Raw genomic sequence first — 11,726 nt, 5'->3', positions numbered from 1 at the left:
ATTGCATTTGTAGCATACTTCATGGCCAGCGTTGCATTGATTCTGCTGCACGCACGGCTAACTGAAATGCTGACTAAAGCTTTGCTGTTGTTTCTTTTTTTCTTCATTTCCATTCACGATGGTGATGCAACAAACGCCGCTTTGAAAGAAGCCCATAGAAGTTACATGACAGCCAGCTTCCTCTCACTCTTCTAATGCAACAGGTGTTTTAGTTACACACTTCCTCTGTGTGCACTATTTTTAGCCACACTAGCCTCAGTTAAAAGATTTGTATTGCACCATCCATCCATATATTTACCCATCTCCTGGTTGTGGCCATCATTGTGGCACAGTCAGTCCTCCACAGGGCCAGTACACAGACATAATTTACACTCACTTGCTTGCAGGACCATTGGAAGTAATTAAATCAACAGTTTGGTAAATGGGTAGCAGAGCCACAGTGGTTAGCACTGTGGCTTACATCCAGGAGGTCCTGGGTTTGAATCTGCCATCTGGCCGAGACTTTTCTACATGAGGTTTGCATGAGTCCTCTCTGGGTACGTCTTCCTCCCATAGTCTGCAGACACGCAGTTTGTGGGGTTAGATTATCTGCGATTCTAAATTGCCCACAGGTGTGACTGTGACTGCAAATGGTCGTCTGTCTCTTTGTGTCATTAGCAGCAAATTGCCACCCAGCTAAATCAATACTGCCTCACACTAGCTGTGTGAATGCAAATTTGCATTTTTAACATTTGTGCATGTCACCAACACACAGCAATGAGAGTATTAGACAAGACAGAACTTCCCTGATGCACACCGACTGTGTCCAACAGCCACTCACACATGCGCCGCAGTAACGGCCATAAAAGCTAACAAGGCAGTCGTGTGATGCAATCAGACACTCGATTGTGTGATGAGCCAAGGTCATTGGAAAAGAACAAAGAGATTGTAATCAAACAGGAAAAGAATCTGCTGGCATCAGACCACTGGACCTCATCCCTGCTCTCTGATTAGCAGTGCAGCCAAATGTCCAGCAAATCAACTTCAACCGATCAGTCTGTTTGTCTGCAATGAAAGACAAATCTTAACTCAGATCCTGCTGGAGGCTTGGCACACACACACACACTTTTGGGTATGTTTTATCTTCCCAGTTTCCAAATGTCCTTGTAGCTAAAGAAAAATGGATACTATGTTTCAGTTCATTATAAATTCATATATGCAACAGGGCATCGTTTTGATTAACCTCTGATGTTTTAATTAAAGACCAATGAGTTTGTGAACTCTGCACTAAAGGTTCCCAAACCAGTGAGAGTTGAAAGATGTCTTTGGAGCTCATTTTCAGGCTGGTCGTGTTCTGTAAAACTGGCCCTCGGCACCTTCCCCGCTCTTTCGTCTTCTTCTCCTTCACAAAACAGTTTAGTCAATGATCATTTAGGATTCAAGCCTGCTTAAAAACCATATCACACAATCGCTCGCACCAACCCACACACACTGCAGCACACACCCCACATTCACACACCTCAAAAACTTGCAGCTATCCTTTCAATCTTCTCCACACTCTCAGCCCCCAAGAATGTTTGGCAGTCGCTTTTGTTTATAGCTGAGTGTGAATTATTCTAGTGAGTGAAGAAGAGAGGGGGGAATTGGAAGGGGCTTCCTCTGGAGAGTGGCTGACAGCCTTGTCAGAAATTCTGCAGATACACGCAAACTCAGCCAAAACATGCCCTGGGGGGGTATAGATTTGACCCTTTTGATGTAGATGTCGGTTAATTCATGCCACATGAACAGGTGCATCGATGCTGCCCCAAGGCTGCTTCGTACGGGCGTCCACAGGAATTACAATGTTCAGTCCATATGTGGAGGAATATGAACCCCTTGGGGATAACACGGGTTTGGTGTAGGAGTTAGCTTTATATGGAGAAAAGTTGGTAGAACACAGAAAAGAAGTATTGCCTCTCTCACTCACTTCCATCTATGTTTCTGCTCCAAAATCACTCTCTGTATCCTTTTTATGTATTTGTCCAACCATATAAATGGCTGAAGAGAGTAAAAGTTGCAGTCTACCCGAAGGACAGTCTCTCCTTGCATCACCCTTCTGTCCCAGCTCTCCACCTTTGCTTGAATGCTTCAGTCTTTGCTTGCCTCTCCATGGCAAACTCCCAGAAAGCACAGGTGTGTGTGGGCCTGCCCAGATGGCAGTGTTTTTGATGATGACAGGAGGAAGAACAAGCCAACCGAACTCAGGTCTTCTACTGCCCCCCCCCCCCCCCTTTTTTTTTTTACATTAAAAATAATCAGCAGTGTTTGGTTTGATAAAGAGCTCAAAGCAACCTGTAAACCTCATTAATAAACATTTCAGTGATAAAAACAATACATTGTGGTTCACAGCCTTTGTGCTGCACGCTGGGAGATGCCACATTCTTGCATTAGTTTGGCAAAGAGTTGTATTTTTTAACAAAAAAGGTTCCATCACTAACACCGAATAATGTAATGTATTAGTAACAGTGTTACACGTTAAGCTTCTGCCAGCACAAACCGAACATTCCCTGCTCCCGTTGCTTCACATTGACAGGATTTAACAGGCAGGCATCAACTAGTCACAGGACGTCTTTGTTGGCGAGTCTTGCACTTGCCACTATCATTCTTCAGAAAAACGAAGCCAAATCAGTGGAATTTTCAGGATTTTGTCACAGATGACCAGTTTGAAATATTGCAGACACACAGAGCGAAAATGAGCAACAACTTTTACTTTTTCTCTTCCTGCTTGTCTCGTCTCGTTCCCTGCGCAGCGTGGGATCAGATCACAGTTACTCACAGAACGAGTCAGCTATTGTCTGATGTCTTCATTAAAAAAATTACATTTACATTTTTTCTCTGCCTCTCGGTATTCTGTAACCTGTAGTTTTAAACCTAATTTGTTGTTTCCAGCAGAAGATCAAACAGGACTAAACAAGACGACTCAACGGATTTTGTGCTGTTGAATGGCTTATGTCCTTGTTACACTCCCATAATTTCAACTTGACATATATGATAGTTCTCACTCACAGTAACACCAGTGTACAAAGAGACACATTAGCATTCCTTCATAAAACATTTAAAACTCTGCAGCAGTTCAAACCGAATCTGAAATAAATGGATGGTTCGCCCTCACCTGCTCGTCTTGCTCTGGTCTCCAGGTGAAAGATGTGTTAAAGCACAAGGTTGCTCACACTTGTGTTACCTGTAAACACGAGGATTGAGTCTTTACAGGTAATGAGTTGGAAGCTTGGACTTAAAGAGTGGGATCAGCTGGTGTTGGAGTGTTTGTTTTTTAAATAACGATTTCACAGGGGAATCCTTCCCCTGAATTCTGAACATTCCCACAGCTTCAGTAGGCTATGATGCTTCCCATTATGCTATTTCTTTGATGGACTAATTGCTTTGAATTGCATAATATTTAGAGTTCTATCATCTCTGCGACTGTATCGTCATAGAAACTGCACCACTAACTAATTTATTGCAGAAAATATGTTACAAAATGTAACATTACAAAGTAACACACTTTTGCTAGATGCTCTATGAGCTGTGCATGCTAATATACTCCAAATACTCCTGCTGGGCACTCAAAGTGCTTCCTACTGCAAGTCTCATTCACCTAATCACATATATTCATATAATGTTTTATCTATGCCTAAGCATATTTTCTAACATTCACACACTCACACTCCACTGAAAGCATCAGGGACAACTCAGGGTTCATCTTCTTGTCCAAGGATATATTGACATGTACACCGGAGGAGCAAAGCAGCTATTTACTTGAGCCACCCCATATGGAAAAGATATATATAAATCTTATAAAGTTTGTATCTGTCTTGTGTGAAACTCGTATGAAAAGCATACAAGAGTAAAAACAGATATAAGATCCCTTGAAAAATTATATAATGAAACTTGTATGTTTTGGATACTTACTAAAACAATATATGAAAGTAATGAGAAAGTGGCCACTTTCATGAGTAAATCATGTAAGTTTTTACTATTTCTTTTCCATATGGGACAGCCGCCCCAATGACAGTGCAAACACGCCAGTGTTCACCAGATAATCTGTCCCACCATTTCTAGAACCTTAACATGTTATCACTTAACACATACGCAAAATGGTAATGGTTCTCGACCTGGGAGTGCAAACAAGTGGCTCTTTTGTTAATCTCCTGTGGTGTTGATGAAATTAGATGAATATGAATATGGAACAAAACAAACATAGCTACTAAGCTATCCCTGTTATCCATTAAGTGTGCTCAACCTCAATAGCAGTGGATACCATGGATGATATATACCTATAGAAATGTGAAAAAAGATCACAAACCTTGCACCGGTGTCCTGACTCTGGCTCCTGTGCTTGACTCAGTCATGTTGACACTCAAACAATGTGATGCTAGTAAGTATCTTTCCCCTGACTAGACTAGCAGCACTTTGTTGTGTTCATTAGGTTTATTTAAACAGAATCAAACATGTCGTTCATGTAGTGAGCGGAGACAGGTCTCTCCTATCATTAGAAACATTTCAAGCATGGCTTTCCTGGAGGCAGCTGATAATGTTTTACTATTAGACAAACACATTTCATAGTGTCTAAACCCGATTGTGTTGTTACATTACTGTACTTTTGGATGTTATTCAATACATTAGTATACAGTACATTGCCAAAGTATTCACTCACCCATCCAAATCATTGAATTCAGAAGCTCCAGGCACTTCCATAGCCAAGGGGGAAAAAAACCAGGCACCGAAGCACCTCCACACATTTATAAAAGAAGTGATTGATCTCAGGAGCTCAGTGAATTCCAGCATGGTGCAGTAACCTGATAGAGTACCTTTGAGATGAATTAGAGCAGAGCCTGAGTCAGGCTGCCCCCTCCAGCATCAGTGTCCGACCTCACAAATGCACTTCTGCAAGAAAAAAAATCCCATAAACAGACTCCTCAACTTTGTGGAAAGCTTTCCTAGAAGAGCTGAAGATGTCATAGCTGCAAATGGTGGGACATTGAACACTATGGATTAAGAATGGGATGACACTCAAGTTTATATGTGTCTGCAGGCACATCTGGTAACTTTGGTAACAAAACCAGTTCAGAAGATGCTGGGACTCTGTGACATGGTCTCCTTAGTTTCCAGACATTCATGGACTTTTGCTAAAAGAGGAGGGGGTGCTGCACAGTGGTAAACAGCCTTGTTCTAACTAGGGCTGCCACGATTAGTCGACTAGTCACAATGTCGTTAACGACTGATTTAATAGTCGACGCGTCGTTTGAAGCTTTGTAAGATCACAAAAGACGCAGGAATAAGTAGTAGGATTTAAGAGTGTAATAACGGACTGAAACAGAAGATGGCAGCACTGCATGTACAAGGATGCCAGCTGCCGTTAAACCCCGAAGAAGAAGAAGCTGTGTCCGGTATTGTAGCTGTGTCCAAATTCAGGAACCGCATCCTCCTGTGCCCGCATTTGGAGGCCGATTACGCTACAGCGACACAATGAAAACTGTCCAAAATCGAAGACTCTGACAAATGCGCCCTTCATTTCCCCAGATTTGAAGGATGGGTCGGGTGAATGAATACTTCGTGGCCCAACCTATCCCAGAATTCATAGCGCGGCCCAGCTCAGTTTCCAACAATGGCGGCAGCAGCTGTTACAAGAGTTGTAATATTACTCTTATTATTCTTTCTGGGTCACAAAATAAACGTTTAGCATATTTTCAGGCGAGAATGTAGCTGTGTAAACCCCAAATATCTGCTCAGTTTATCAAGACACCACATATTTTCAAAAGCGCTCCGATGTTTTCGGAGACGTCTGTTACCCACTAGCTCGATAGCTAGCTGGGGGCTAGGCTCACTAGAGCCGTGAGAACACCGGACTCCCGGCTAATCGTTTTCAAACCCACCGCCGTCTTTCGCTACTCAGGTTAAATATATATAAGTCACTAAGATAACTTAAAAATGTTGTTGTTTGGCTTTTTTCAGTATTTTATTTGTTCCTGAGTAAATCGGTTTGGCTGAGATTAAAGTTATAGTTTTTACACAGCTGAATAAACGTCAAGCAGACAGCTGATTATCAGAAGTGTGAGATGCTCGAGAATTTACTCCGGTGTCCTGTTATATTTTAGATAGCAAGGAGTTTATTAAACTTCACCGAAACAATCTGCAAATTTCATTAAAATTCAATAAACTATCATCTTGTCTTTATTTTTAGTTAGCACATACCTTAAACACTTAAAGCTGTAAGCTAATGATAGTTATATAAGAGCAGATGCTGCTGGTGCAATAAGCTGTACGTTTTACGTCCAATGGATGATGATCTGATTAGTCGACTATCAAAATAATCGTTTGTGGCAGCCATCGTTCTAACGTTTTTGATATGTGTTACTGCCATAATATTAAAGATAACTTCAAATGGTGAATTTTCTCTGTTTAAACATGTTTTCTGTTTTCTGTTATGAATAAAATATAATTTCATGAGATTTGCAAATCACTGAATTCAATTTTTACACAGCATCCTAAATGAATCGGGTTTATACATCAAAGATGTGGATTATGTGTTGGTGGCCTCATTGCGCAGAAGCCTTTGTGTGTATGCATGTTACCTACTTGCATTGTTGTTTCTCCTCTTCCCTTTTAATTTGTAAAAAAGGTAACAGGAGGTTTGGTTTTTGCAAACAGTTATCTGGTTAGCCTCAGGTAATCTTTGAGTTCAACACAGCTGAAAAGGAATGTTTAACGACTGTATTATATTCAGTTTGATGCTGGTCTGGCCTGCTGATTTCCCCTTTCTGTCCCTCTGTGCTGGCTTGCAGGTCCTGGGTAAGCAGAGTTAATCAGGGTTATTGTTAGAGCATGAATGTTTACAGACACTAAACGTCGCCTTTGCAGAAGATGGTAAAATACTTCAGTAAATTAAATCTCTGAAGGACTTTTTTTATTACGAGCCTCACTGTAACTACTTGAGCTTCCCTCCTGAGCTTTCCTGGAAATTTTTTAGCATGTTTGTGTTAATCTTTTACCAAGTTCACTGTCTTTATGCGAGCGTGTTTGTGTGAGTCCTCTGTTATTATAAGGTATTAAAGGGCAGTGGACCATCAAGTCAAGCTGCCACGTAATAAAGGACACATAATTCATTTCACTATGGAGCAGAAAAATGTGCTTGGCTTTAGATAAGAAGACACTTACAGAGACTCTTGTTTTCTCTGTCCACTCCCTCTCTCTGATGTTCCTCTGTCTCTCTTTTTTCTGTCTTTTATACTTTTATCAAATCTACACAATCTTCTGATTTCCCACTAACAAATATTCAAATATTAAATCACATAGAAACCCATCAACAACAGCTTGTGTTTGTCTTTTTCTTGAGATTCATGTTTTTTTGGTTTTGTTTGGAACAAACTGGTTCAGTGTCCCTACAGACGAACATTAATGGCAGAATGCATTTTCTTCCCTTTTCCATTTTATTCCTTTAAATTAGAGTTAGAAAACACACTGGGACACGAGAAAGACTCATTCAGCTGATTAAAATCTACATTTGCGGTCTGAGCCAAGTGCTCTCTATCTAGATGGTGGGATATGTCCTCTGTAGGGATTTCTGTGCTGATAGTCTGTGCCTGTGCAGTTTAATTGGATCCATATCTTACCATATATCTTATGGTGTGCATCAATGATGCCTATGGTGGAAAATCAAACACCAGCTTATCCTATCTCATGACATGGAGGGAATTAAGAAAATTCTTTCTTGTAACAAAGAAGAGAAATGCTCAGTGGGGGTATTTCCCAGCATCACAGAATCAGTGCATAATCCCACATCAAGGTAAAATTTGCTATATAGGAAAATGTTTGACATTTACAAATTGGTTGTGTTGAAAAAAAGATGTCATACAGATGACGCTGCAAAGCAACTTTAGCTGCACCTCCTGCCTGAACATCTCTGCAGTACAAGAATCACATTAGCAGCAGCCTCTCTGAAGTAAAACTGCTACAAAAAAAGAAAAGGAAAGGTGAAAACCCTACAATTTTGCAATTTGACCTTATTACAACCAGTAATACCTGTAGTATGAAATATTTCTCAACTTTATTTATTCCAGAACAAAAAATGTTAAAAATCAAAATCTGCACATCTACTCACAAAGACTGCTCCAAGGATTAAAACAAGCAGCTCACTTCACGTGTCCCTACAAGCACATACGATGCCCTTTTCTCACGGCGGTCTTGAACCTGTAATAATTCATGGCTGTGGAACAACTGAAATCCAAGTGTTAGCTTCACTATGAAAATGACAGCACCTCCAACAAGCTAACACCAGTTAACTGTAGCCTTAGCTGTCATCAGTACAAATGCAGGATGAAAGCTGGCTTTGAATATTAAACAGCTACTTCTCCTCCTTACATGGCTCTTGGGTCTTTGGGGGTTTGGGTTGTTGAAGACTGGTGGGTCTCCCCCCAGCATGACACCAGACAAAAGTCTGATAAGTCTCAACATGATCACTCAGTTCATTAACTGAGGTAAAGTGATACATGCATATGTATATGTAATTTATAAGGAATATTGTAGCATATGTCAATATGCAGTGCTTGACTTTATGTCATAAAACAAGACAACATCAGTAATTTAAGTACATTTGAGAAAATGACATCATTATTTTTAAGCAAATTACAGAATTCATGTTCTTAAACCCAAAGCCAGGAAAGACTTCTCTGATCAGTCAGAAATTAATCACCAATTAAAATCAACCACCAACCCCAATTTTTCTGCAGTTAAATAAGTGTAATTTGGTATAAAATGAATCATTTGCTTTGCTACATTTGAAAGTTGTTGGATACAACTTGATTATAGAGTTTGTACAATGTGAACCATAAAAAAACATAAAAATGATTTTGGTAATGATAAGTAGCATTAATTTAGGGCATCTGTGGCATAAACCTCACAATGAGTGGTGGTCTCATAAATTGTTTATTTATCATCTTTTAAAAAGTTAATGGAAAAATGGTGACACCAAATATTAACCTTTTAAAAAAAACCACACAAATAATCTGCTGAGCTGCTCGTTAAAAGTTTCTGCCAGGGTGGATGATTTACCATATTGGTAAATGTAACTTCACGTGTATTAACCACCAGGGAGAATATCCTACTTTGTATTTCGACTGCTTCCATCTGCAGGGACTTATACGTATTTGGTGGTGTGACTGTTTTGGGGATCTTCAATTCGTCACATCCACGTATAAAACGCATAAGGCAAGGATAACACAGCTCCATACCCATCCACATACACAGAATGCTGCAGGGCATGAGACCAGCTGAGAGAAGACCCAGAAAACAGAAAGAATGAATGAAAACAAAAATGACGTTGATTAGGGTTGTGAAAAAAGAGGTGAGGTTAGGGTGGGTTGCAAAGTAACTTGCAGATGCACAGAACTGTGTGCAGGATAAACCAGCTTAAACAGTAGCGCCAAGCATTAGTAGATGTTGACTGGCAGTGAGGGCAGCTGATGTCTCTGGATAAAGCCTGACTTTGGGGCCTACCTGAGCTACCATCAACCTTTCTTCTTCTTCTCTTCCTTCCCCAAAACTGTAATAAGCGTCCGCTGAGATTTCTTTAATGCCACAGAGCTAGAAGCGACGTACATGACAGATGCTCCATCTGCTGTATGCTGAGTCCCAATCCTCACCTCCATCCAAACACCTCTACCACATCCACGCTGTGCACCTCCGTTCTTATTTTACCAGAAGCATGACATACACATTTTTCAAGTTAACTTTATTTGTTCAGCCTTTCTTATCACAGTTTCATTGTCAAAGGGTTCCTCGGCGCCCACATCATGGAACAATGAATGCATGCAGTGACCTTTCGACTGTCAATGAGCAAGAAATACTCCCCCTAAAACCGTGGATGAAAAAATAAGTAGGCGTGTGAGTGATTATCCGTGCATCTGGCCGTGCAAGAAAGAGAGAAAGTGTCGTGGTCCTGGAGAGTTTTGTGTTTCGTTTTGGTATCATCTTGTGTTTTGTGTTGATTCTTATTTTGTATTAGTTCTTAATGTTTTAGTGTTCTCCCTTCTGTGCTCTGTTCATGCCTCTGAGTTTGTGTTTGTAAAACAGTTTGTGAGTTTCCTGTTTTACTTTGAAGGTCTGTGTTCCCCTCTGGTGTGTCAGTCCCTCATTACATTACATAATTCTGGCTACAAGCATGGCCAATAGGCCTTTATATAGAAAACTTACTTAAAACTTTAGTTAAATGTCTTCCTCTGATCCCTCCTGTGTGATTTCTTTATTTGAATAACCCGTAGCATTGCTTTGTCCAAAATTACATAATTGTGACATTTTTGTTATTGTTATCAATACTAATCAGAACCTGTTAAGATCGATACATAAGATTGAAACAGTGTGAGCAGATAATTGCACTGAGCACTGTCGTTTTTGGAAAATGCACTAGATGCTCGTTCTTATTTTCTTATCTAACCACGTGAGTTAGGTAAGAGGATTATTGCTGCTGTTATGTTTGTATGGAGACAGAGCCAGGATGTAATTAGCTTAGCTTACCATGATGATTTGAAGCTGCATTAAACATGACCACTAAGCTAAGTAACAGTCATTTTTTGTTCTACACAGACTGTCGAAATATACTTTTTTTTCATGGCCTTCTCGCCTCCGTGTCTGCGTGTCTTCTTCTACATATTTGCCTTATTAATGCAAAAACAGTGACGCGTTAACTGGAAAGGTCAAATAAAAATGTAAAACACAAAGATATATTTTGAGGGTTGACCCCACACAACCTTCATAAAACAATGGGCCGATTCCTGTACAAAAAATTAAAGGGCTTTATTTAAGCTTTATTTAGCAAACACCCTGCTGGCTCCAACATCCTAAATGATATTACTTTTTTAATGCAACTTTCTGCAAAGAGAAAATATTAGAACATTTTCAAATTAGAATAAAATGTTTTAGTCGTTTAAAAAGTGTCGCTCAAAAGCAAAAGTCCTTGAAAAGGTCTTTATCAAACATTCATCTTTCTTGTCTTTTGACTTTTTGGACTGAACTTTACTTTTGAGCATCAGTAATGATTTGTGACGATGAGCTACACAAACATATGAGAATACTTCATCCCCTGTAGCTGCTTTTAGAATAATGGTCCATACGAGTTATGATCAGTGTTGCAAAACGCCATTATATACTGTTTATAATATCGATGTGTCTTTACCTACTGAGTATACAGATGGATAAAAAACTTTGTCAAATACATTATATTTCATCATGTGCATGTAAATCTTAATTCTAAGCATGAAAACCACAATAAAGCAAAAGAAATTGCCGCTGAAATAATAGAGAAAAAAAAGATAAATCTTATTTGAAGTAACTGGATGAAGTCTGAACTCCCTGTGGGGGTTTTAATCCCAACTTTAATCTAGATTACATCCACATCTGTCAGGTCCCTTCTTGGACCCCACGTTCTGCAGGCAACTCTTCTCAGTAAAACAACTCAGAGAGGTCCAAAAGGCCACAGCGGGATTAAACAGAATGAGATGAGGACAGATTTGTTCCAGACACAAAGATCAACAATAACCAGAGATTGCTGTCTTAAAAACATTCGATTAGACATTAGAGAGACACAGTGCTGTAATTGTGCGCGTGAAAACAAGAAGGTGATGTAAGAAGCAGATTGCCACAGAATTCACAGAATACTTCTGTCTGGCGGCGACAGCTGTTTCTGTTTCTTCAGAGTAAATGTTCAGCAGTAAGAC

The sequence above is a fragment of the Neolamprologus brichardi genome, chromosome 7 (genome assembly GCF_056152115.1).
Source record: "Neolamprologus brichardi isolate AB-2024 chromosome 7, ASM5615211v1, whole genome shotgun sequence".
NCBI classification, from domain to species: Eukaryota; Metazoa; Chordata; class Actinopteri; order Cichliformes; family Cichlidae; genus Neolamprologus; species Neolamprologus brichardi.
This window is presented reverse-complemented; position numbering follows the sequence as displayed.